Below are 27,190 nucleotides of genomic sequence, written 5' to 3'. Positions count from 1 at the left end.
ATAAGTTACATGGGGGTGACTAAACTTGCAGAAACATGTTTATTTCTGCTGAAAAACACGTTTTGAAACTTTCAGCACACTGGGGTTAAGGGCAGAGTGTGTAGGCTCTTCTGAGCCTTGCAGTTACATTAGGATTCTGAAGTCTGAAAAAACGTGTTTATTTCGGGCTGAAAAACACGTTTTGAAAAGTGTGCTGTTACTGCCCCATAACTTACATGGGGGTGACCAAACTTGCAGAAACATGTTTATTTCTGCTGAAAAACACGTTTTGAAACTTTCAGCACACTGGGGTTAAGAGCAGAGTGTGTAGGCTCTTCTGAGCCTTGCAGTTACATTAGGATTCTGATGTCTGAAAAAACGCGTTTATTTCGGGCTGAAAAACACGTTTTGAAAAGTGTGCTGTTACTGCCCCATAACTTACATGGGGGTGACCAAACTTGCAGAAACATGTTTATTTCTGCTGAAAAACACGTTTTGACATTTTCAGAACACTGGGGTTAAGAGCAGAGTGTGTAGGCTCTTCTGAGCCTTGCAGTTACATTAGGATTCTGATGTCTGAAAAAACGCGTTTATTTCGGGCTGAAAAACACGTTTTGAAAAGGGTTCTGTTACTGCCCCATAAGTTACATGGGGTTGACCAAACTTGCAGAAACATGTTTATTTCTGCTGAAAAACACGTTTTGACACTTTCAGCACACTGGGGTTAAGAGCAGAGTGTGTGGGCTCTTCTGAGCCTTGCAGTTACTTTAGGATCCTAATGTCTGAAAAAACGCGTTTATTTCGGGCTGAAAAACACGTTTTGAAAAGTGTTCTGTTACTGCCCCATAAGTTACATGGGGTTGACCAAACTTGCAGAAACATGTTTATTTCTGCTGAAAAACACGTTTTGACACTTTCAGCACACTGGGGTTAAGAGCAGAGTGTGTGGGCTCTTCTGAGCCTTGCAGTTACATTAGGATTCTGATGTATGAAAAAACGCGTTTATTTCGGGCTGAAAAACACGTTTTGAAAAGGGTGCTGTTACTGCCCCATAAGTTACATGGGTGTGACCAAACTTGCAGAAACATGTTTATTTCTGCTGAAAAACACGTTTTGAAACTTTCAGCACACTGGGGTTAAGAGCAGAGTGTGTAGGCTCTTCTGAGCCTTGCAGTTACATTAGGATTCTGAAGTCTGAAAAAACGTGTTTATTTCGGGCTGAAAAACACGTTTTGAAAAGTGTGCTGTTACTGCCCCATAACTTACATGGGGGTGACCAAACTTGCAGAAACATGTTTATTTCTGCTGAAAAACACGTTTTGAAACTTTCAGCACACTGGGGTTAAGAGCAGAGTGTGTAGGCTCTTCTGAGCCTTGCAGTTACATTAGGATTCTGATGTCTGAAAAAACGCGTTTATTTCGGGCTGAAAAACACGTTTTGAAAAGTGTTCTGTTACTGCCCCATAACTTACATGGGGGTGACCAAACTTGCAGAAACATGTTTATTTCTGCTGAAAAACACGTTTTGACACTTTCAGCACACTGGGGTTAAGAGCAGAGTGTGTGGGCTCTTCTGAGCCTTGCAGTTACATTAGGATTCTGATGTCTGAAAAAACGCGTTTATTTCGGGCTGAAAAACACGTTTTGAAAAGGTGCTGTTACTGCCCTATAAGTTACATGGGGGTGACCAAACTTGCAGAAACATGTTTATTTCTGCTGAAAAACACGTTTTGACACTTTCAGCACACTGGGGTTAAGAGCAGAGTGTGTGGGCTCTTCTGAGCCTTGCAGTTACATTAGGATTCTGATGTCTGAAAAAACGCGTTAATTTCGGGCTGAAAAACACGTTTTGAAAAGTGTTCTGTTACTGCCCCTTAAGTTACATGGGGTTGACCAAACTTGCAGAAACATGTTTATTTCTGCTGAAAAACACGTTTTGACACTTTCAGCACACTGGGGTTAAGAGCAGAGTGTGTGGGCTCTTCTGAGCCTTGCAGTTACATTAGGATTCTGATGTCTGAAAAAACGCGTTTATTTCGGGCTGAAAAACACGTTTTGAAAAGTGTGCTGTTACTGCCCCATAAGTTACATGGGGGTGACCAAACTTGCAGAAACATGTTTATTTCTGCTGAAAAACACGTTTTGAAACTTTCAGCACACTGGGGTTAAGAGCAGAGTGTGTGGACTCTTCTGAGCCTTGCAGTTACATTAGGATTCTGAAGTCTGAAAAAACGTGTTTATTTCGGGCTGAAAAACACGTTTTGAAAAGTGTGCTGTTACTGCCCCATAACTTACATGGGGGTGACCAAACTTGCAGAAACATGTTTATTTCTGCTGAAAAACACGTTTTGAAACTTTCAGCACACTGGGGTTAAGAGCAGAGTGTGTAGGCTCTTCTGAGCCTTGCAGTTACATTAGGATTCTGATGTCTGAAAAAACGCGTTTATTTCGGGCTGAAAAACACGTTTTGAAAAGTGTGCTGTTACTGCCCCATAACTTACATGGGGGTGACCAAACTTGCAGAAACATGTTTATTTCTGCTGAAAAACACGTTTTGACATTTTCAGAACACTGGGGTTAAGAGCAGAGTGTGTAGGCTCTTCTGAGCCTTGCAGTTACATTAGGATTCTGATGTCTGAAAAAACGCGTTTATTTCGGGCTGAAAAACACGTTTTGAAAAGGGTTCTGTTACTGCCCCATAAGTTACATGGGGTTGACCAAACTTGCAGAAACATGTTTATTTCTGCTGAAAAACACGTTTTGACACTTTCAGCACACTGGGGTTAAGAGCAGAGTGTGTGGGCTCTTCTGAGCCTTGCAGTTACTTTAGGATCCTAATGTCTGAAAAAACGCGTTTATTTCGGGCTGAAAAACACGTTTTGAAAAGTGTTCTGTTACTGCCCCATAAGTTACATGGGGTTGACCAAACTTGCAGAAACATGTTTATTTCTGCTGAAAAACACGTTTTGACACTTTCAGCACACTGGGGTTAAGAGCAGAGTGTGTGGGCTCTTCTGAGCCTTGCAGTTACATTAGGATTCTGATGTCTGAAAAAACGCGTTTATTTCGGGCTGAAAAACACGTTTTGAAAAGGGTGCTGTTACTGCCCCATAAGTTACATGGGTGTGACCAAACTTGCAGAAACATGTTTATTTCTGCTGAAAAACACGTTTTGAAACTTTCAGCACACTGGGGTTAAGAGCAGAGTGTGTAGGCTCTTCTGAGCCTTGCAGTTACATTAGGATTCTGAAGTCTGAAAAAACGTGTTTATTTCGGGCTGAAAAACACGTTTTGAAAAGTGTGCTGTTACTGCCCCATAACTTACATGGGGGTGACCAAACTTGCAGAAACATGTTTATTTCTGCTGAAAAACACGTTTTGAAACTTTCAGCACACTGGGGTTAAGAGCAGAGTGTGTAGGCTCTTCTGAGCCTTGCAGTTACATTAGGATTCTGAAGTCTGAAAAAACGTGTTTATTTCGGGCTGAAAAACACGTTTTGAAAAGTGTGCTGTTACTGCCCCATAACTTACATGGGGGTGACCAAACTTGCAGAAACATGTTTATTTCTGCTGAAAAACACGTTTTGACACTTTCAGCACACTGGGGTTAAGAGCAGAGTGTGTGGGCTCTTCTGAGCCTTGCAGTTACATTAGGATTCTGATGTCTGAAAAAACGCGTTTATTTCGGGCTGAAAAACACGTTTTGAAAAGGTGCTGTTACTGCCCTATAAGTTACATGGGGGTGACCAAACTTGCAGAAACATGTTTATTTCTGCTGAAAAACACGTTTTGACACTTTCAGCACACTGGGGTTAAGAGCAGAGTGTGTGGGCTCTTCTGAGACTTGCAGTTACATTAGGATCCTGATGTCTGAAAAAACGCGTTAATTTCGGGCTGAAAAACACGTTTTGAAAAGTGTTCTGTTACTGCCCCTTAAGTTACATGGGGTTGACCAAACTTGCAGAAACATGTTTATTTCTGCTGAAAAACACGTTTTGACACTTTCAGCACACTGGGGTTAAGAGCAGAGTGTGTGGGCTCTTCTGAGCCTTGCAGTTACATTAGGATTCTGAAGTCTGAAAAAACGTGTTTATTTCGGGCTGAAAAACACGTTTTGAAAAGTGTGCTGTTACTGCCCCATAACTTACATGGGGGTGACCAAACTTGCAGAAACATGTTTATTTCTGCTGAAAAACACGTTTTGAAACTTTCAGCACACTGGGGTTAAGAGCAGAGTGTGTAGGCTCTTCTGAGCCTTGCAGTTACATTAGGATTCTGATGTCTGAAAAAACGCGTTTATTTCGGGCTGAAAAACACGTTTTGAAAAGTGTGCTGTTACTGCCCCATAACTTACATGGGGGTGACCAAACTTGCAGAAACATGTTTATTTCTGCTGAAAAACAAGTTTTGACATTTTCAGAACACTGGGGTTAAGAGCAGAGTGTGTAGGCTCTTCTGAGCCTTGCAGTTACATTAGGATTCTGATGTCTGAAAAAACGCGTTTATTTCGGGCTGAAAAACACGTTTTGAAAAGGGTTCTGTTACTGCCCCATAAGTTACATGGGGTTGACCAAACTTGCAGAAACATGTTTATTTCTGCTGAAAAACACGTTTTGACACTTTCAGCACACTGGGGTTAAGAGCAGAGTGTGTGGGCTCTTCTGAGCCTTGCAGTTACTTTAGGATCCTAATGTCTGAAAAAACGCGTTTATTTCGGGCTGAAAAACACGTTTTGAAAAGTGTTCTGTTACTGCCCCATAAGTTACATGGGGTTGACCAAACTTGCAGAAACATGTTTATTTCTGCTGAAAAACACGTTTTGACACTTTCAGCACACTGGGGTTAAGAGCAGAGTGTGTGGGCTCTTCTGAGCCTTGCAGTTACATTAGGATTCTGATGTCTGAAAAAACGCGTTTATTTCGGGCTGAAAAACACGTTTTGAAAAGGGTGCTGTTACTGCCCCATAAGTTACATGGGGGTGACCAAACTTGCAGAAACATGTTTATTTCTGCTGAAAAACACGTTTTGAAACTTTCAGCACACTGGGGTTAAGAGCAGAGTGTGTGGACTCTTCTGAGCCTTGCAGTTACATTAGGATTCTGATGTCTGAAAAAACGCGTTTATTTCGGGCTGAAAAACACGTTTTGAAAAGTGTGCTGTTACTGCCCCATAAGTTACATGGGGGTGACTAAACTTGCAGAAACATGTTTATTTCTGCTGAAAAACACGTTTTGAAACTTTCAGCACACTGGGGTTAAGGGCAGAGTGTGTAGGCTCTTCTGAGCCTTGCAGTTACATTAGGATTCTGAAGTCTGAAAAAACGTGTTTATTTCGGGCTGAAAAACACGTTTTGAAAAGTGTGCTGTTACTGCCCCATAACTTACATGGGGGTGACCAAACTTGCAGAAACATGTTTATTTCTGCTGAAAAACACGTTTTGAAACTTTCAGCACACTGGGGTTAAGAGCAGAGTGTGTAGGCTCTTCTGAGCCTTGCAGTTACATTAGGATTCTGATGTCTGAAAAAACGCGTTTATTTCGGGCTGAAAAACACGTTTTGAAAAGTGTGCTGTTACTGCCCCATAACTTACATGGGGGTGACCAAACTTGCAGAAACATGTTTATTTCTGCTGAAAAACACGTTTTGACATTTTCAGAACACTGGGGTTAAGAGCAGAGTGTGTAGGCTCTTCTGAGCCTTGCAGTTACATTAGGATTCTGATGTCTGAAAAAACGCGTTTATTTCGGGCTGAAAAACACGTTTTGAAAAGGGTTCTGTTACTGCCCCATAAGTTACATGGGGTTGACCAAACTTGCAGAAACATGTTTATTTCTGCTGAAAAACACGTTTTGACACTTTCAGCACACTGGGGTTAAGAGCAGAGTGTGTGGGCTCTTCTGAGCCTTGCAGTTACTTTAGGATCCTAATGTCTGAAAAAACGCGTTTATTTCGGGCTGAAAAACACGTTTTGAAAAGTGTTCTGTTACTGCCCCATAAGTTACATGGGGTTGACCAAACTTGCAGAAACATGTTTATTTCTGCTGAAAAACACGTTTTGACACTTTCAGCACACTGGGGTTAAGAGCAGAGTGTGTGGGCTCTTCTGAGCCTTGCAGTTACATTAGGATTCTGATGTATGAAAAAACGCGTTTATTTCGGGCTGAAAAACACGTTTTGAAAAGGGTGCTGTTACTGCCCCATAAGTTACATGGGTGTGACCAAACTTGCAGAAACATGTTTATTTCTGCTGAAAAACACGTTTTGAAACTTTCAGCACACTGGGGTTAAGAGCAGAGTGTGTAGGCTCTTCTGAGCCTTGCAGTTACATTAGGATTCTGAAGTCTGAAAAAACGTGTTTATTTCGGGCTGAAAAACACGTTTTGAAAAGTGTGCTGTTACTGCCCCATAACTTACATGGGGGTGACCAAACTTGCAGAAACATGTTTATTTCTGCTGAAAAACACGTTTTGAAACTTTCAGCACACTGGGGTTAAGAGCAGAGTGTGTAGGCTCTTCTGAGCCTTGCAGTTACATTAGGATTCTGATGTCTGAAAAAACGCGTTTATTTCGGGCTGAAAAACACGTTTTGAAAAGTGTTCTGTTACTGCCCCATAACTTACATGGGGGTGACCAAACTTGCAGAAACATGTTTATTTCTGCTGAAAAACACGTTTTGACACTTTCAGCACACTGGGGTTAAGAGCAGAGTGTGTGGGCTCTTCTGAGCCTTGCAGTTACATTAGGATTCTGATGTCTGAAAAAACGCGTTTATTTCGGGCTGAAAAACACGTTTTGAAAAGGTGCTGTTACTGCCCTATAAGTTACATGGGGGTGACCAAACTTGCAGAAACATGTTTATTTCTGCTGAAAAACACGTTTTGACACTTTCAGCACACTGGGGTTAAGAGCAGAGTGTGTGGGCTCTTCTGAGCCTTGCAGTTACATTAGGATTCTGATGTCTGAAAAAACGCGTTAATTTCGGGCTGAAAAACACGTTTTGAAAAGTGTTCTGTTACTGCCCCTTAAGTTACATGGGGTTGACCAAACTTGCAGAAACATGTTTATTTCTGCTGAAAAACACGTTTTGACACTTTCAGCACACTGGGGTTAAGAGCAGAGTGTGTGGGCTCTTCTGAGCCTTGCAGATACATTAGGATTCTGATGTCTGAAAAAACGCGTTTATTTCAGGCTGAAAAACACGTTTTGAAATGTGTGCTGTTACTGCCCCATAAGTTACATGGGGGTGACCAAACTTGCAGAAACATGTTTATTTCTGCTGAAAAACACGTTTTGACACTTTCAGCACACTGGGGTTAAGAGCAGAGTGTGTGGGCTCTTCTGAGACTTGCAGTTACATTAGGATCCTGATGTCTGAAAAAACGCGTTAATTTCGGGCTGAAAAACACGTTTTGAAAAGTGTTCTGTTACTGCCCCTTAAGTTACATGGGGTTGACCAAACTTGCAGAAACATGTTTATTTCTGCTGAAAAACACGTTTTGACACTTTCAGCACACTGGGGTTAAGAGCAGAGTGTGTGGGCTCTTCTGAGCCTTGCAGTTACATTAGGATTCTGATGTCTGAAAAAACGCGTTTATTTCGGGCTGAAAAACACGTTTTGAAAAGTGTGCTGTTACTGCCCCATAACTTACATGGGGGTGACCAAACTTGCAGAAACATGTTTATTTCTGCTGAAAAACACGTTTTGAAACTTTCAGCACACTGGGGTTAAGAGCAGAGTGTGTAGGCTCTTCTGAGCCTTGCAGTTACATTAGGATTCTGATGTCTGAAAAAACGCGTTTATTTCGGGCTGAAAAACACGTTTTGAAAAGTGTGCTGTTACTGCCCCATAACTTACATGGGGGTGACCAAACTTGCAGAAACATGTTTATTTCTGCTGAAAAACACGTTTTGACATTTTCAGAACACTGGGGTTAAGAGCAGAGTGTGTAGGCTCTTCTGAGCCTTGCAGTTACATTAGGATTCTGATGTCTGAAAAAACGCGTTTATTTCGGGCTGAAAAACACGTTTTGAAAAGGGTTCTGTTACTGCCCCATAAGTTACATGGGGTTGACCAAACTTGCAGAAACATGTTTATTTCTGCTGAAAAACACGTTTTGACACTTTCAGCACACTGGGGTTAAGAGCAGAGTGTGTGGGCTCTTCTGAGCCTTGCAGTTACTTTAGGATCCTAATGTCTGAAAAAACGCGTTTATTTCGGGCTGAAAAACACGTTTTGAAAAGTGTTCTGTTACTGCCCCATAAGTTACATGGGGTTGACCAAACTTGCAGAAACATGTTTATTTCTGCTGAAAAACACGTTTTGACACTTTCAGCACACTGGGGTTAAGAGCAGAGTGTGTGGGCTCTTCTGAGCCTTGCAGTTACATTAGGATTCTGATGTCTGAAAAAACGCGTTTATTTCGGGCTGAAAAACACGTTTTGAAAAGGGTGCTGTTACTGCCCCATAAGTTACATGGGTGTGACCAAACTTGCAGAAACATGTTTATTTCTGCTGAAAAACACGTTTTGAAACTTTCAGCACACTGGGGTTAAGAGCAGAGTGTGTAGGCTCTTCTGAGCCTTGCAGTTACATTAGGATTCTGAAGTCTGAAAAAACGTGTTTATTTCGGGCTGAAAAACACGTTTTGAAAAGTGTGCTGTTACTGCCCCATAACTTACATGGGGGTGACCAAACTTGCAGAAACATGTTTATTTCTGCTGAAAAACACGTTTTGAAACTTTCAGCACACTGGGGTTAAGAGCAGAGTGTGTAGGCTCTTCTGAGCCTTGCAGTTACATTAGGATTCTGAAGTCTGAAAAAACGTGTTTATTTCGGGCTGAAAAACACGTTTTGAAAAGTGTGCTGTTACTGCCCCATAACTTACATGGGGGTGACCAAACTTGCAGAAACATGTTTATTTCTGCTGAAAAACACGTTTTGACACTTTCAGCACACTGGGGTTAAGAGCAGAGTGTGTGGGCTCTTCTGAGCCTTGCAGTTACATTAGGATTCTGATGTCTGAAAAAACGCGTTTATTTCGGGCTGAAAAACACGTTTTGAAAAGGTGCTGTTACTGCCCTATAAGTTACATGGGGGTGACCAAACTTGCAGAAACATGTTTATTTCTGCTGAAAAACACGTTTTGACACTTTCAGCACACTGGGGTTAAGAGCAGAGTGTGTGGGCTCTTCTGAGACTTGCAGTTACATTAGGATCCTGATGTCTGAAAAAACGCGTTAATTTCGGGCTGAAAAACACGTTTTGAAAAGTGTTCTGTTACTGCCCCTTAAGTTACATGGGGTTGACCAAACTTGCAGAAACATGTTTATTTCTGCTGAAAAACACGTTTTGACACTTTCAGCACACTGGGGTTAAGAGCAGAGTGTGTGGGCTCTTCTGAGCCTTGCAGTTACATTAGGATTCTGATGTCTGAAAAAACGCGTTTATTTCGGGCTGAAAAACACGTTTTGAAAAGGTGCTGTTACTGCCCTATAAGTTACATGGGGGTGACCAAACTTGCAGAAACATGTTTATTTCTGCTGAAAAACACGTTTTGACACTTTCAGCACACTGGGGTTAAGAGCAGAGTGTGTGGGCTCTTCTGAGACTTGCAGTTACATTAGGATCCTGATGTCTGAAAAAACGCGTTAATTTCGGGCTGAAAAACACGTTTTGAAAAGTGTTCTGTTACTGCCCCTTAAGTTACATGGGGTTGACCAAACTTGCAGAAACATGTTTATTTCTGCTGAAAAACACGTTTTGACACTTTCAGCACACTGGGGTTAAGAGCAGAGTGTGTGGGCTCTTCTGAGCCTTGCAGTTACATTAGGATTCTGATGTCTGAAAAAACGCGTTTATTTCGGGCTGAAAAACACGTTTTGAAAAGTGTGCTGTTACTGCCCCATAAGTTACATGGGGGTGACTAAACTTGCAGAAACATGTTTATTTCTGCTGAAAAACACGTTTTGAAACTTTCAGCACACTGGGGTTAAGAGCAGAGTGTGTAGGCTCTTCTGAGCCTTGCAGTTACATTAGGATTCTGAAGTCTGAAAAAACGTGTTTATTTCGGGCTGAAAAACACGTTTTGAAAAGTGTGCTGTTACTGCCCCATAACTTACATGGGGGTGACCAAACTTGCAGAAACATGTTTATTTCTGCTGAAAAACACGTTTTGAAACTTTCAGCACACTGGGGTTAAGAGCAGAGTGTGTGGGCTCTTCTGAGCCTTGCAGTTACTTTAGGATCCTAATGTCTGAAAAAACGCGTTTATTTCGGGCTGAAAAACACGTTTTGAAAAGTGTTCTGTTACTGCCCCATAAGTTACATGGGGTTGACCAAACTTGCAGAAACATGTTTATTTCTGCTGAAAAACACGTTTTGACACTTTCAGCACACTGGGGTTAAGAGCAGAGTGTGTGGGCTCTTCTGAGCCTTGCAGTTACATTAGGATTCTGATGTCTGAAAAAACGCGTTTATTTCGGGCTGAAAAACAAGTTTTGAAAAGGGTGCTGTTACTGCCCCATAAGTTACATGGGTGTGACCAAACTTGCAGAAACATGTTTATTTCTGCTGAAAAACACGTTTTGAAACTTTCAGCACACTGGGGTTAAGAGCAGAGTGTGTAGGCTCTTCTGAGCCTTGCAGTTACATTAGGATTCTGAAGTCTGAAAAAACGTGTTTATTTCGGGCTGAAAAACACGTTTTGAAAAGTGTGCTGTTACTGCCCCATAACTTACATGGGGGTGACCAAACTTGCAGAAACATGTTTATTTCTGCTGAAAAACACGTTTTGAAACTTTCAGCACACTGGGGTTAAGAGCAGAGTGTGTAGGCTCTTCTGAGCCTTGCAGTTACATTAGGATTCTGATGTCTGAAAAAACGCGTTTATTTCGGGCTGAAAAACACGTTTTGAAAAGTGTGCTGTTACTGCCCCATAAGTTACATGGGGGTGACTAAACTTGCAGAAACATGTTTATTTCTGCTGAAAAACACGTTTTGAAACTTTCAGCACACTGGGGTTAAGAGCAGAGTGTGTAGGCTCTTCTGAGCCTTGCAGTTACATTAGGATTCTGAAGTCTGAAAAAACGTGTTTATTTCGGGCTGAAAAACACGTTTTGAAAAGTGTGCTGTTACTGCCCCATAACTTACATGGGGGTGACCAAACTTGCAGAAACATGTTTATTTCTGCTGAAAAACACGTTTTGAAACTTTCAGCACACTGGGGTTAAGAGCAGAGTGTGTGGGCTCTTCTGAGCCTTGCAGTTACTTTAGGATCCTAATGTCTGAAAAAACGCGTTTATTTCGGGCTGAAAAACACGTTTTGAAAAGTGTTCTGTTACTGCCCCATAAGTTACATGGGGTTGACCAAACTTGCAGAAACATGTTTATTTCTGCTGAAAAACACGTTTTGACACTTTCAGCACACTGGGGTTAAGAGCAGAGTGTGTGGGCTCTTCTGAGCCTTGCAGTTACATTAGGATTCTGATGTCTGAAAAAACGCGTTTATTTCGGGCTGAAAAACAAGTTTTGAAAAGGGTGCTGTTACTGCCCCATAAGTTACATGGGTGTGACCAAACTTGCAGAAACATGTTTATTTCTGCTGAAAAACACGTTTTGAAACTTTCAGCACACTGGGGTTAAGAGCAGAGTGTGTAGGCTCTTCTGAGCCTTGCAGTTACATTAGGATTCTGAAGTCTGAAAAAACGTGTTTATTTCGGGCTGAAAAACACGTTTTGAAAAGTGTGCTGTTACTGCCCCATAACTTACATGGGGGTGACCAAACTTGCAGAAACATGTTTATTTCTGCTGAAAAACACGTTTTGAAACTTTCAGCACACTGGGGTTAAGAGCAGAGTGTGTAGGCTCTTCTGAGCCTTGCAGTTACATTAGGATTCTGATGTCTGAAAAAACGCGTTTATTTCGGGCTGAAAAACACGTTTTGAAAAGTGTTCTGTTACTGCCCCATAACTTACATGGGGGTGACCAAACTTGCAGAAACATGTTTATTTCTGCTGAAAAACACGTTTTGACACTTTCAGCACACTGGGGTTAAGAGCAGAGTGTGTGGGCTCTTCTGAGCCTTGCAGTTACATTAGGATTCTGATGTCTGAAAAAACGCGTTTATTTCGGGCTGAAAAACACGTTTTGAAAAGGTGCTGTTACTGCCCTATAAGTTACATGGGGGTGACCAAACTTGCAGAAACATGTTTATTTCTGCTGAAAAACACGTTTTGACACTTTCAGCACACTGGGGTTAAGAGCAGAGTGTGTGGGCTCTTCTGAGCCTTGCAGTTACATTAGGATTCTGATGTCTGAAAAAACGCGTTAATATCGGGCTGAAAAACACGTTTTGAAAAGTGTTCTGTTACTGCCCCTTAAGTTACATGGGGTTGACCAAACTTGCAGAAACATGTTTATTTCTGCTGAAAAACACGTTTTGACACTTTCAGCACACTGGGGTTAAGAGCAGAGTGTGTGGGCTCTTCTGAGCCTTGCAGATACATTAGGATTCTGATGTCTGAAAAAACGCGTTTATTTCAGGCTGAAAAACACGTTTTGAAATGTGTGCTGTTACTGCCCCATAAGTTACATGGGGGTGACCAAACTTGCAGAAACATGTTTATTTCTGCTGAAAAACACGTTTTGACACTTTCAGCACACTGGGGTTAAGAGCAGAGTGTGTGGGCTCTTCTGAGCCTTGCAGATACATTAGGATTCTGATGTCTGAAAAAACGCGTTTATTTCAGGCTGAAAAACACGTTTTGAAATGTGTGCTGTTACTGCCCCATAAGTTACATGGGGGTGACCAAACTTGCAGAAACATGTTTATTTCTGCTGAAAAACACGTTTTGACACTTTCAGCACACTGGGGTTAAGAGCAGAGTGTGTGGGCTCTTCTGAGACTTGCAGTTACATTAGGATCCTGATGTCTGAAAAAACGCGTTAATTTCGGGCTGAAAAACACGTTTTGAAAAGTGTTCTGTTACTGCCCCTTAAGTTACATGGGGTTGACCAAACTTGCAGAAACATGTTTATTTCTGCTGAAAAACACGTTTTGACACTTTCAGCACACTGGGGTTAAGAGCAGAGTGTGTGGGCTCTTCTGAGCCTTGCAGTTACATTAGGATTCTGATGTCTGAAAAAACGCGTTTATTTCGGGCTGAAAAACACGTTTTGAAAAGTGTGCTGTTACTGCCCCATAAGTTACATGGGGGTGACCAAACTTGCAGAAACATGTTTATTTCTGCTGAAAAACACGTTTTGAAACTTTCAGCACACTGGGGTTAAGAGCAGAGTGTGTGGACTCTTCTGAGCCTTGCAGTTACATTAGCATTCTGAAGTCTGAAAAAACGTGTTTATTTCGGGCTGAAAAACACGTTTTGAAAAGTGTGCTGTTACTGCCCCATAACTTACATGGGGGTGACCAAACTTGCAGAAACATGTTTATTTCTGCTGAAAAACACGTTTTGAAACTTTCAGCACACTGGGGTTAAGAGCAGAGTGTGTAGGCTCTTCTGAGCCTTGCAGTTACATTAGGATTCTGATGTCTGAAAAAACGCGTTTATTTCGGGCTGAAAAACACGTTTTGAAAAGTGTGCTGTTACTGCCCCATAACTTACATGGGGGTGACCAAACTTGCAGAAACATGTTTATTTCTGCTGAAAAACACGTTTTGACATTTTCAGAACACTGGGGTTAAGAGCAGAGTGTGTAGGCTCTTCTGAGCCTTGCAGTTACATTAGGATTCTGATGTCTGAAAAAACGCGTTTATTTCGGGCTGAAAAACACGTTTTGAAAAGGGTTCTGTTACTGCCCCATAAGTTACATGGGGTTGACCAAACTTGCAGAAACATGTTTATTTCTGCTGAAAAACACGTTTTGACACTTTCAGCACACTGGGGTTAAGAGCAGAGTGTGTGGGCTCTTCTGAGCCTTGCAGTTACTTTAGGATCCTAATGTCTGAAAAAACGCGTTTATTTCGGGCTGAAAAACACGTTTTGAAAAGTGTTCTGTTACTGCCCCATAAGTTACATGGGGTTGACCAAACTTGCAGAAACATGTTTATTTCTGCTGAAAAACACGTTTTGACACTTTCAGCACACTGGGGTTAAGAGCAGAGTGTGTGGGCTCTTCTGAGCCTTGCAGTTACATTAGGATTCTGATGTCTGAAAAAACGCGTTTATTTCGGGCTGAAAAACACGTTTTGAAAAGGGTGCTGTTACTGCCCCATAAGTTACATGGGTGTGACCAAACTTGCAGAAACATGTTTATTTCTGCTGAAAAACACGTTTTGAAACTTTCAGCACACTGGGGTTAAGAGCAGAGTGTGTAGGCTCTTCTGAGCCTTGCAGTTACATTAGGATTCTGAAGTCTGAAAAAACGTGTTTATTTCGGGCTGAAAAACACGTTTTGAAAAGTGTGCTGTTACTGCCCCATAACTTACATGGGGGTGACCAAACTTGCAGAAACATGTTTATTTCTGCTGAAAAACACGTTTTGAAACTTTCAGCACACTGGGGTTAAGAGCAGAGTGTGTAGGCTCTTCTGAGCCTTGCAGTTACATTAGGATTCTGAAGTCTGAAAAAACGTGTTTATTTCGGGCTGAAAAACACGTTTTGAAAAGTGTGCTGTTACTGCCCCATAACTTACATGGGGGTGACCAAACTTGCAGAAACATGTTTATTTCTGCTGAAAAACACGTTTTGACACTTTCAGCACACTGGGGTTAAGAGCAGAGTGTGTGGGCTCTTCTGAGCCTTGCAGTTACATTAGGATTCTGATGTCTGAAAAAACGCGTTTATTTCGGGCTGAAAAACACGTTTTGAAAAGGTGCTGTTACTGCCCTATAAGTTACATGGGGGTGACCAAACTTGCAGAAACATGTTTATTTCTGCTGAAAAACACGTTTTGACACTTTCAGCACACTGGGGTTAAGAGCAGAGTGTGTGGGCTCTTCTGAGACTTGCAGTTACATTAGGATCCTGATGTCTGAAAAAACGCGTTAATTTCGGGCTGAAAAACACGTTTTGAAAAGTGTTCTGTTACTGCCCCTTAAGTTACATGGGGTTGACCAAACTTGCAGAAACATGTTTATTTCTGCTGAAAAACACGTTTTGACACTTTCAGCACACTGGGGTTAAGAGCAGAGTGTGTGGGCTCTTCTGAGCCTTGCAGTTACATTAGGATTCTGATGTCTGAAAAAACGCGTTTATTTCGGGCTGAAAAACACGTTTTGAAAAGGTGCTGTTACTGCCCTATAAGTTACATGGGGGTGACCAAACTTGCAGAAACATGTTTATTTCTGCTGAAAAACACGTTTTGACACTTTCAGCACACTGGGGTTAAGAGCAGAGTGTGTGGGCTCTTCTGAGACTTGCAGTTACATTAGGATCCTGATGTCTGAAAAAACGCGTTAATTTCGGGCTGAAAAACACGTTTTGAAAAGTGTTCTGTTACTGCCCCTTAAGTTACATGGGGTTGACCAAACTTGCAGAAACATGTTTATTTCTGCTGAAAAACACGTTTTGACACTTTCAGCACACTGGGGTTAAGAGCAGAGTGTGTGGGCTCTTCTGAGCCTTGCAGTTACATTAGGATTCTGATGTCTGAAAAAACGCGTTTATTTCGGGCTGAAAAACACGTTTTGAAAAGTGTGCTGTTACTGCCCCATAAGTTACATGGGGGTGACTAAACTTGCAGAAACATGTTTATTTCTGCTGAAAAACACGTTTTGAAACTTTCAGCACACTGGGGTTAAGAGCAGAGTGTGTAGGCTCTTCTGAGCCTTGCAGTTACATTAGGATTCTGAAGTCTGAAAAAACGTGTTTATTTCGGGCTGAAAAACACGTTTTGAAAAGTGTGCTGTTACTGCCCCATAACTTACATGGGGGTGACCAAACTTGCAGAAACATGTTTATTTCTGCTGAAAAACACGTTTTGAAACTTTCAGCACACTGGGGTTAAGAGCAGAGTGTGTGGGCTCTTCTGAGCCTTGCAGTTACTTTAGGATCCTAATGTCTGAAAAAACGCGTTTATTTCGGGCTGAAAAACACGTTTTGAAAAGTGTTCTGTTACTGCCCCATAAGTTACATGGGGTTGACCAAACTTGCAGAAACATGTTTATTTCTGCTGAAAAACACGTTTTGACACTTTCAGCACACTGGGGTTAAGAGCAGAGTGTGTGGGCTCTTCTGAGCCTTGCAGTTACATTAGGATTCTGATGTCTGAAAAAACGCGTTTATTTCGGGCTGAAAAACAAGTTTTGAAAAGGGTGCTGTTACTGCCCCATAAGTTACATGGGTGTGACCAAACTTGCAGAAACATGTTTATTTCTGCTGAAAAACACGTTTTGAAACTTTCAGCACACTGGGGTTAAGAGCAGAGTGTGTAGGCTCTTCTGAGCCTTGCAGTTACATTAGGATTCTGAAGTCTGAAAAAACGTGTTTATTTCGGGCTGAAAAACACGTTTTGAAAAGTGTGCTGTTACTGCCCCATAACTTACATGGGGGTGACCAAACTTGCAGAAACATGTTTATTTCTGCTGAAAAACACGTTTTGAAACTTTCAGCACACTGGGGTTAAGAGCAGAGTGTGTAGGCTCTTCTGAGCCTTGCAGTTACATTAGGATTCTGATGTCTGAAAAAACGCGTTTATTTCGGGCTGAAAAACACGTTTTGAAAAGTGTGCTGTTACTGCCCCATAAGTTACATGGGGGTGACCAAACTTGCAGAAACATGTTTATTTCTGCTGAAAAACACGTTTTGACACTTTCAGCACACTGGGGTTAAGAGCAGAGTGTGTGGGCTCTTCTGAGCCTTGCAGTTACATTAGGATTCTGATGTCTGAAAAAACGCGTTAATTTCGGGCTGAAAAACACGTTTTGAAAAGTGTTCTGTTACTGCCCCTTAAGTTACATGGGGTTGACCAAACTTGCAGAAACATGTTTATTTCTGCTGAAAAACACGTTTTGACACTTTCAGCACACTGGGGTTAAGAGCAGAGTGTGTGGGCTCTTCTGAGCCTTGCAGTTACATTAGGATTCTGATGTCTGAAAAAACGCGTTTATTTAAGGCTGAAAAACACGTTTTGAAATGTGTGCTGTTACTGCCCCATAAGTTACATGGGGGTGACCAAACTTGCAGAAACATGTTTATTTCTGCTGAAAAACACGTTTTTACACTTTCAGCACACTGGGGTTAAGAGCAGAGTGTGTGGGCTCTTCTGAGCCTTGCAGTTACATTAGGATTCTGATGTCTGAAAAAACGCGTTTATTTCGGGCTGAAAAACACGTTTTGAAAAGGGTGCTGTTACTGCCCCATAAGTTACATGGGGGTGACCAAACTTGCAGAAACATGTTTATTTCTGCTGAAAAACACGTTTTGACACTTTCAGCACACTGGGGTTAAGAGCAGAGTGTGTGGGCTCTTCTGAGCCTTGCAGTTACATTAGGATTCTGATGTCTGAAAAAACGCGTTAATTTCGGGCTGAAAAACACGTTTTGAAAAGTGTTCTGTTACTGCCCCTTAAGTTACATGGGGTTGACCAAACTTGCAGAAACATGTTTATTTCTGCTGAAAAACACGTTTTGAAACTTTCAGCACACTGGGGTTAAGAGCAGAGTGTGTGGACTCTTCTGAGCCTTGCAGTTACATTAGGATTCTGATGTCTGAAAAAACGCGTTTATTTCGGGCTGAAAAACACGTTTTGAAAAGTGTGCTGTTACTGCCCCATAACTTACATGGGGGTGACCAAACTTGCAGAAACATGTTTATTTCTGCTGAAAAACACGTTTTGAAACTTTCAGCACACTGGGGTTAAGAGCAGAGTGTGTAGGCTCTTCTGAGCCTTGCAGTTACATTAGGATTCTGATGTCTGAAAAAACGCGTTTATTTCGGGCTGAAAAACACGTTTTGAAAAGTGTGCTGTTACTGCCCCATAACTTACATGGGGGTGACCAAACTTGCAGAAACATGTTTATTTCTGCTGAAAAACACGTTTTGACATTTTCAGCACACTGGGGTTAAGAGCAGAGTGTGTAGGCTCTTCTGAGCCTTGCAGTTACATTAGGATTCTGATGTCTGAAAAAACGCGTTTATTTCGGGCTGAAAAACACGTTTTGAAAAGGGTTCTGTTACTGCCCCATAAGTTACATGGGGTTGACCAAACTTGCAGAAACATGTTTATTTCTGCTGAAAAACACGTTTTGACACTTTCAGCACACTGGGGTTAAGAGCAGAGTGTGTAGGCTCTTCTGAGCCTTGCAGTTACATTAGGATTCTGATGTCTGAAAAAACGCGTTTATTTCGGGCTGAAAAACACGTTTTGAAAAGTGTGCTGTTACTGCCCCATAACTTACATGGGGGTGACCAAACTTGCAGAAACATGTTTATTTCTGCTGAAAAACACGTTTTGACATTTTCAGCACACTGGGGTTAAGAGCAGAGTGTGTAGGCTCTTCTGAGCCTTGCAGTTACATTAGGATTCTGATGTCTGAAAAAACGCGTTTATTTCGGGCTGAAAAACACGTTTTGAAAAGGGTTCTGTTACTGCCCCATAAGTTACATGGGGTTGACCAAACTTGCAGAAACATGTTTATTTCTGCTGAAAAACACGTTTTGACACTTTCAGCACACTGGGGTTAAGAGCAGAGTGTGTGGGCTCTTCTGAGCCTTGCAGTTACATTAGGATTCTGATGTCTGAAAAAACGCGTTTATTTCGGGCTGAAAAACACGTTTTGAAAAGGGTGCTGTTACTGCCCCATAAGTTACATGGGTGTGACCAAACTTGCAGAAACATGTTTATTTCTGCTGAAAAACACGTTTTGAAACTTTCAGCACACTGGGGTTAAGAGCAGAGTGTGTAGGCTCTTCTGAGCCTTGCAGTTACATTAGGATTTCGAAGTCTGAAAAAACGTGTTTATTTCGGGCTGAAAAACACGTTTTGAAAAGTGTGCTGTTACTGCCCCATAACTTACATGGGGGTGACCAAACTTGCAGAAACATGGTTATTTCTGCTGAAAAACACGTTTTGAAACTTTCAGCACACTGGGGTTAAGAGCAGAGTGTGTAGGCTCTTCTGAGCCTTGCAGTTACATTAGGATTCTGATGTCTGAAAAAACGCGTTAATTTCGGGCTGAAAAACACGTTTTGAAAAGTGTTCTGTTACTGCCCCTTAAGTTACATGGGGTTGACCAAACTTGCAGAAACATGTTTATTTCTGCTGAAAAACACGTTTTGAAACTTTCAGCACACTGGGGTTAAGAGCAGAGTGTGTGGACTCTTCTGAGCCTTGCAGTTACATTAGGATTCTGATGTCTGAAAAAACGCGTTTATTTCGGGCTGAAAAACACGTTTTGAAAAGTGTGCTGTTACTGCCCCATAAGTTACATGGGGGTGACTAAACTTGCAGAAACATGTTTATTTCTGCTGAAAAACACGTTTTGAAACTTTCAGCACACTGGGGTTAAGAGCAGAGTGTGTAGGCTCTTCTGAGCCTTGCAGTTACAATAGGATTCTGAAGTCTGAAAAAACGTGTTTATTTCGGGCTGAAAAACACGTTTTGAAAAGTGTGCTGTTACTGCCCCATAACTTACATGGGGGTGACCAAACTTGCAGAAACATGTTTATTTCTGCTGAAAAACACGTTTTGAAACTTTCAGCACACTGGGGTTAAGAGCAGAGTGTGTAGGCTCTTCTGAGCCTTGCAGTTACATTAGGATTCTGATGTCTGAAAAAACGCGTTTATTTCGGGCTGAAAAACACGTTTTGAAAAGTGTGCTGTTACTGCCCCATAACTTACATGGGGGTGACCAAACTTGCAGAAACATGTTTATTTCTGCTGAAAAACACGTTTTGACATTTTCAGCACACTGGGGTTAAGAGCAGAGTGTGTAGGCTCTTCTGAGCCTTGCAGTTACATTAGGATTCTGATGTCTGAAAAAACGCGTTTATTTCGGGCTGAAAAACACGTTTTGAAAAGGGTTCTGTTACTGCCCCATAAGTTACATGGGGTTGACCAAACTTGCAGAAACATGTTTATTTCTGCTGAAAAACACGTTTTGACACTTTCAGCACACTGGGGTTAAGAGCAGAGTGTGTAGGCTCTTCTGAGCCTTGCAGTTACATTAGGATTCTGATGTCTGAAAAAACGCGTTTATTTCGGGCTGAAAAACACGTTTTGAAAAGTGTGCTGTTACTGCCCCATAACTTACATGGGGGTGACCAAACTTGCAGAAACATGTTTATTTCTGCTGAAAAACACGTTTTGACATTTTCAGCACACTGGGGTTAAGAGCAGAGTGTGTAGGCTCTTCTGAGCCTTGCAGTTACATTAGGATTCTGATGTCTGAAAAAACGCGTTTATTTCGGGCTGAAAAACACGTTTTGAAAAGGGTTCTGTTACTGCCCCATAAGTTACATGGGGTTGACCAAACTTGCAGAAACATGTTTATTTCTGCTGAAAAACACGTTTTGACACTTTCAGCACACTGGGGTTAAGAGCAGAGTGTGTGGGCTCTTCTGAGCCTTGCAGTTACATTAGGATTCTGATGTCTGAAAAAACGCGTTTATTTCGGGCTGAAAAACACGTTTTGAAAAGGGTGCTGTTACTGCCCCATAAGTTACATGGGTGTGACCAAACTTGCAGAAACATGTTTATTTCTGCTGAAAAACACGTTTTGAAACTTTCAGCACACTGGGGTTAAGAGCAGAGTGTGTAGGCTCTTCTGAGCCTTGCAGTTACATTAGGATTTCGAAGTCTGAAAAAACGTGTTTATTTCGGGCTGAAAAACACGTTTTGAAAAGTGTGCTGTTACTGCCCCATAACTTACATGGGGGTGACCAAACTTGCAGAAACATGGTTATTTCTGCTGAAAAACACGTTTTGAAACTTTCAGCACACTGGGGTTAAGAGCAGAGTGTGTAGGCTCTTCTGAGCCTTGCAGTTACATTAGGATTCTGATGTCTGAAAAAACGCGTTAATTTCGGTCTGAAAAACACGTTTTGAAAAGTGTTCTGTTACTGCCCCTTAAGTTACATGGGGTTGACCAAACTTGCAGAAACATGTTTATTTCTGCTGAAAAACACGTTTTGACACTTTCAGCACACTGGGGTTAAGAGCAGAGTGTGTGGGCTCTTCTGAGCCTTGCAGTTACATTAGGATTCTGATGTCTGAAAAAACGCGTTTATTTCAGGCTGAAAAACACGTTTTGAAATGTGTGCTGTTACTGCCCCATAAGTTACATGGGGGTGACCAAACTTGCAGAAACATGTTTATTTCTGCTGAAAAACACGTTTTGACACTTTCAGCACACTGGGGTTAAGAGCAGAGTGTGTGGGCTCTTCTGAGACTTGCAGTTACATTAGGATACTGATGTCTGAAAAAACGCGTTTATTTCGGGCTGAAAAACACGTTTTGAAAAGTGTTCTGTTACTGCCCCATAAGTTACATGGGGTTGACCAAACTTGCAGAAACATGTTTATTTCTGCTGAAAAACACGTTTTGACACTTTCAGCACACTGGGGTTAAGAGCAGAGTGTGTGGGCTCTTCTGAGCCTTGCAGTTACATTAGGATTCTGATGTCTGAAAAAACGCGGTTATTTCGGGCTGAAAAACACGTTTTGAAAAGGGTGCTGTTACTGCCCCATAAGTTACATGGGGGTGACCAAACTTGCAGAAACATGTTTATTTCTGCTGAAAAACACGTTTTGACACTTTCAGCACACTGGGGTTAAGAGCAGAGTGTGTGGGCTCTTCTGAGCCTTGCAGTTACATTAGGATTCTGATGTCTGAAAAAACGCGTTAATTTCGGGCTGAAAAACACGTTTTGAAAAGTGTTCTGTTACTGCCCCTTAAGTTACATGGGGTTGACCAAACTTGCAGAAACATGTTTATTTCTGCTGAAAAACACGTTTTGACACTTTCAGCACACTGGGGTTAAGAGCAGAGTGTGTGGGCTCTTCTGAGCCTTGCAGTTACATTAGGATTCTGATGTCTGAAAAAACGCGTTTATTTCGGGCTGAAAAACACGTTTTGAAAAGTGTGCTGTTACTGCCCCATAAGTTACATGGGGGTGACCAAACTTGCAGAAACATGTTTATTTCTGCTGAAAAACACGTTTTGAAACTTTCAGCACACTGGGGTTAAGAGCAGAGTGTGTGGACTCTTCTGAGCCTTGCAGTTACATTAGGATTCTGATGTCTGAAAAAACGCGTTTATTTCGGGCTGAAAAACACGTTTTGAAAAGGGTGCTGTTACTGCCCCATAAGTTACATGGGGGTGACCAAACTTGCAGAAACATGTTTATTTCTGCTGAAAAACACGTTTTGACACTTTCAGCACACTGGGGTTAAGAGCAGAGTGTGTGGGCTCTTCTGAGCCTTGCAGTTACATTAGGATTCTGATGTCTGAAAAAACGCGTTTATTTCGGGCTGAAAAACACGTTTTGAAAAGGGTGCTGTTACTGCCCCATAAGTTACATGGGGGTGACCAAACTTGCAGAAACATGTTTATTTCTGCTGAAAAACACGTTTTGACACTTTCAGCACACTGGGGTTAAGAACTGAGTGTGTGGGCTCTACTGAGCCTTGCAGTTACATTGGAATTCTGAAGTCTGAAAAAACGTGTTTATTTCGGGCTGAAAAACACGTTTTGAAAAGGGTGCTGTTACTGCCCCATAAGTTACATGGGGTTGACCAAACTTGCAGAAACATGTTTATTTCTACTGAAAAACACGTTTTGACACTTTCAGCACACTGGGGTTAAGAGCAGAGTGTGTGGGCTCTTCTGAGCCTTGCAGTTACATTAGGATTCTGATGTCTGAAAAAACGCGTTTATTTCGGGCTGAAAAACACGTTTTGAAAAGTGTGCTGTTACTGCCCCATAAGTTACATGGGGTTGATCAAACTTGCAGAAACATGTTTATTTCTGCTGAAAAACACGTTTTGACACTTTCAGCACACTGGGGTTAAGAGCTGAGTGTGTGGGCTCTTCTGAGCCTTGCAGTTACATTGGCATTCTGCAGTCTGAAAAAACGTGTTTATTTCGGGCTGAAAAACACGTTTTGAAAAGTGTGCTGTTACTGCCCCATAAGTTACATGGGGGTGACCAAACTTGCAGAAACATGTTTATTTCTGCTGAAAAACACGTTTTGAAACTTTCAGCACACTGGGGTTAAGAGCAGAGTGTGTAGGCTCTTCTGAGCCTTGCAGTTACATTAGGATTCTGATGTCTGAAAAAACGCGTATATTTCGGGCTGAAAAACACGTTTTGAAAAGTGTTCTGTTACTGCCCCATAAGTTATATGGGGTTGACCAAACTTGCAGAAACATGTTTATTTCTGCTGAAAAACACGTTTTGACACTTTCAGCACACTGGGGTTAAGAGCAGAGTGTGTGGGCTCTTCTGAGCCTTGCAGTTACATTAGGATTCTGATGTCTGAAAAAACGCGTTTATTTCGGGCTGAAAAACACGTTTTGAAAAGGGTGCTGTTACTGCCCCATAACTTACATGGGGTTGACCAAACTTGCAGAAACATGTTTATTTCTGCTGAAAAACACGTTTTGACACTTTCAGCACACTGGGGTTAAGAGCTGAGTGTGTGGGCTCTACTGAGCCTTGCAGTTACATTAGGATTCTGATGTCTGAAAAAACGCGTTTATTTCGGGCTGAAAAACACGTTTTGAAAAGTGTTCTGTTACTGCCCCATAAGTTACATGGGGTTGACCAAACTTGCAGAAACATGTTTATTTCTGCTGAAAAACACGTTTTGACACTTTCAGCACACTGGGGTTAAGAGCAGAGTGTGTGGGCTCTTCTGAGCCTTGCAGTTACATTAGGATCCTGATGTCTGAAGAAACGCGTTTATTTCGGGCTGAAAAACACGTTTTGAAAAGTGTTCTGTTACTGCCCCATAAGTTACATGGGGTTGACCAAACTTGCAGAAACATGTTTATTTCTGCTGAAAAACACGTTTTGACACTTTCAGCACACTGGGGTTGAGAGCAGAGTGTGTGGGCTCTTCTGAGCCTTGCAGTTACATTAGGATTCTGATGTCTGAAAAAACGCGTTTATTTCGGGCTGAAAAACACGTTTTGAAAAGGGTGCTGTTACTGCCCCATAAGTTACATGGGGGTGACCAAACTTGCAGAATCATGTTTATTTCTGCTGAAAAACACGTTTTGACACTTTCAGCACACTGGGGTTAAGAGCAGAGTGTGTGGGCTCTTCTGAGCCTTGCAGTTACATTAGGATTCTGATGTCTGAAAAAACGCGTTTATTTCGGGCTGAAAAACACGTTTTGAAATGTGTGCTGTTATTGCCCCATAAGTTACATGGGGGTGACCAAACTTGCAGAAACATGTTTATTTCTGCTGAAAAACACGTTTTGAAACTTTCAGCACACTGGGGTTAAGAGCAGAGTGTGTAGGCTCTTCTGAGCCTTGCAGTTACATTAGGATTCTGATGTCTGAAAAAACGCGTTTATTTCGGGCTGAAAAACACGTTTTGAAAAGTGTTCTGTTACTGCCCCATAAGTTATATGGGGTTGACCAAACTTGCAGAAACATGTTTATTTCTGCTGAAAAACACGTTTTGACACTTTCAGCACACTGGGGTTAAGAGCAGAGTGTGTGGGCTCCTCTGAGCCTTGCAGTTACATTAGGATCCTGATGTCTGAAAAAACACGTTTATTTCGGCTGAAAAACACGTTTTGAAAAGTGTACTGTTACTGCCCCGTAACTTACATAGGGGTGACCAAACTTGCAGAAACATGTTTATTTCTGCTGAAAAACACGTTTTGACACTTTCAGCACACTGGGGTTAAGAGCTGAGTGTGTGGGCTCTACTGAGCCTTGCAGTTACATTGGGATTCTGAAGTCTGAAAAAACGTGTTTATTTCGGGCTGAAAAACACGTTTTGAAAAGGGTGCTGTTACTGCCCCATAAGTTACATGGGGTTGACCAAACTTGCAGAAACATGTTTATTTCTACTGAGAAACACGTTTTGACACTTTCAGCACACTGGGGTTAAGAGCAGAGTGTGTGGGCTCTTCTGAGCCTTGCAGTTACATTAGGATTCTGAAGTCTGAAAAAACGTGTTTATTTCGGGCTGAAAAACACGTTTTGAAAAGGGTGCTGTTACTGCCCCATAAGTTACATGGGGTTGACCAAACTTGCAGAAACATGTTTATTTCTACTGAAAAACACGTTTTGACACTTTCAGCACACTGGGGTTAAGAGCTGAGTGTGTGGGCTCTACTGAGCCTTGCAGTTACATTGGAATTCTGAAGTCTGAAAAAACGTGTTTATTTCGGGCTGAAAAACACGTTTTGAAAAGGGTGCTGTTACTGCCCCATAAGTTACATGGGGTTGACCAAACTTGCAGAAACATGTTTATTTCTACTGAAAAACACGTTTTGACACTTTCAGCACACTGGGGTTAAGAGCAGAGTGTGTGGGCTCTTCTGAGCCTTGCAGTTACATTAGGATTCTGATGTCTGAAAAAACGCGTTTATTTCGGGCTGAAAAACACGTTTTGAAAAGTGTGCTGTTACTGCCCCATAAGTTACATGGGGTTGATCAAACTTGCAGAAACATGTTTATTTCTGCTGAAAAACACGTTTTGACACTTTCAGCACACTGGGGTTAAGAGCTGAGTGTGTGGGCTCTTCTGAGCCTTGCAGTTACATTGGCATTCTGCAGTCTGAAAAAACGTGTTTATTTCGGGCTGAAAAACACGTTTTGAAAAGTGTGCTGTTACTGCCCCATAAGTTACATGGGGGTGACCAAACTTGCAGAAACATGTTTATTTCTGCTGAAAAACACGTTTTGAAACTTTCAGCACACTGGGGTTAAGAGCAGAGTGTGTAGGCTCTTCTGAGCCTTGCAGTTACATTAGGATTCTGATGTCTGAAAAAACGCGTATATTTCGGGCTGAAAAACACGTTTTGAAAAGTGTTCTGTTACTGCCCCATAAGTTATATGGGGTTGACCAAACTTGCAGAAACATGTTTATTTCTGCTGAAAAACACGTTTTGACACTTTCAGCACACTGGGGTTAAGAGCAGAGTGTGTGGGCTCTTCTGAGCCTTGCAGTTACATTAGGATTCTGATGTCTGAAAAAACGCGTTTATTTCGGGCTGAAAAACACGTTTTGAAAAGGGTGCTGTTACTGCCCCATAACTTACATGGGGTTGACCAAACTTGCAGAAACATGTTTATTTCTGCTGAAAAACACGTTTTGACACTTTCAGCACACTGGGGTTAAGAGCTGAGTGTGTGGGCTCTACTGAGCCTTGCAGTTACATTAGGATTCTGATGTCTGAAAAAACGCGTTTATTTCGGGCTGAAAAACACGTTTTGAAAAGTGTTCTGTTACTGCCCCATAAGTTACATGGGGTTGACCAAACTTGCAGAAACATATTTATTTCTGCTGAAAAACACGTTTTGACACTTTCAGCACACTGGGGTTAAGAGCAGAGTGTGTGGGCTCTTCTGAGCCTTGCAGTTACATTAGGATCCTGATGTCTGAAGAAACGCGTTTATTTCGGGCTGAAAAACACGTTTTGAAAAGTGTTCTGTTACTGCCCCATAAGTTACATGGGGTTGACCAAACTTGCAGAAACATGTTTATTTCTGCTGAAAAACACGTTTTGACACTTTCAGCACACTGGGGTTGAGAGCAGAGTGTGTGGGCTCTTCTGAGCCTTGCAGTTACATTAGGATTCTGATGTCTGAAAAAACGCGTTTATTTCGGGCTGAAAAACACGTTTTGAAAAGGGTGCTGTTACTGCCCCATAAGTTACATGGGGGTGACCAAACTTGCAGAATCATGTTTATTTCTGCTGAAAAACACGTTTTGACACTTTCAGCACACTGGGGTTAAGAGCAGAGTGTGTGGGCTCTTCTGAGCCTTGCAGTTACATTAGGATTCTGATGTCTGAAAAAACGCGTTTATTTCGGGCTGAAAAACACGTTTTGAAATGTGTGCTGTTATTGCCCCATAAGTTACATGGGGGTGACCAAACTTGCAGAAACATGTTTATTTCTGCTGAAAAACACGTTTTGAAACTTTCAGCACACTGGGGTTAAGAGCAGAGTGTGTAGGCTCTTCTGAGCCTTGCAGTTACATTAGGATTCTGATGTCTGAAAAAACGCGTTTATTTCGGGCTGAAAAACACGTTTTGAAAAGTGTTCTGTTACTGCCCCATAAGTT

The sequence above is a fragment of the Lepisosteus platostomus genome, unplaced genomic scaffold (genome assembly GCF_059453375.1).
Source record: "Lepisosteus platostomus isolate fLepPlt1 unplaced genomic scaffold, fLepPlt1.hap1 Scaffold_29_H1, whole genome shotgun sequence".
NCBI classification, from domain to species: domain Eukaryota; kingdom Metazoa; phylum Chordata; class Actinopteri; order Semionotiformes; family Lepisosteidae; genus Lepisosteus; species Lepisosteus platostomus.
Note: the sequence above shows the minus strand (reverse complement) of the source record.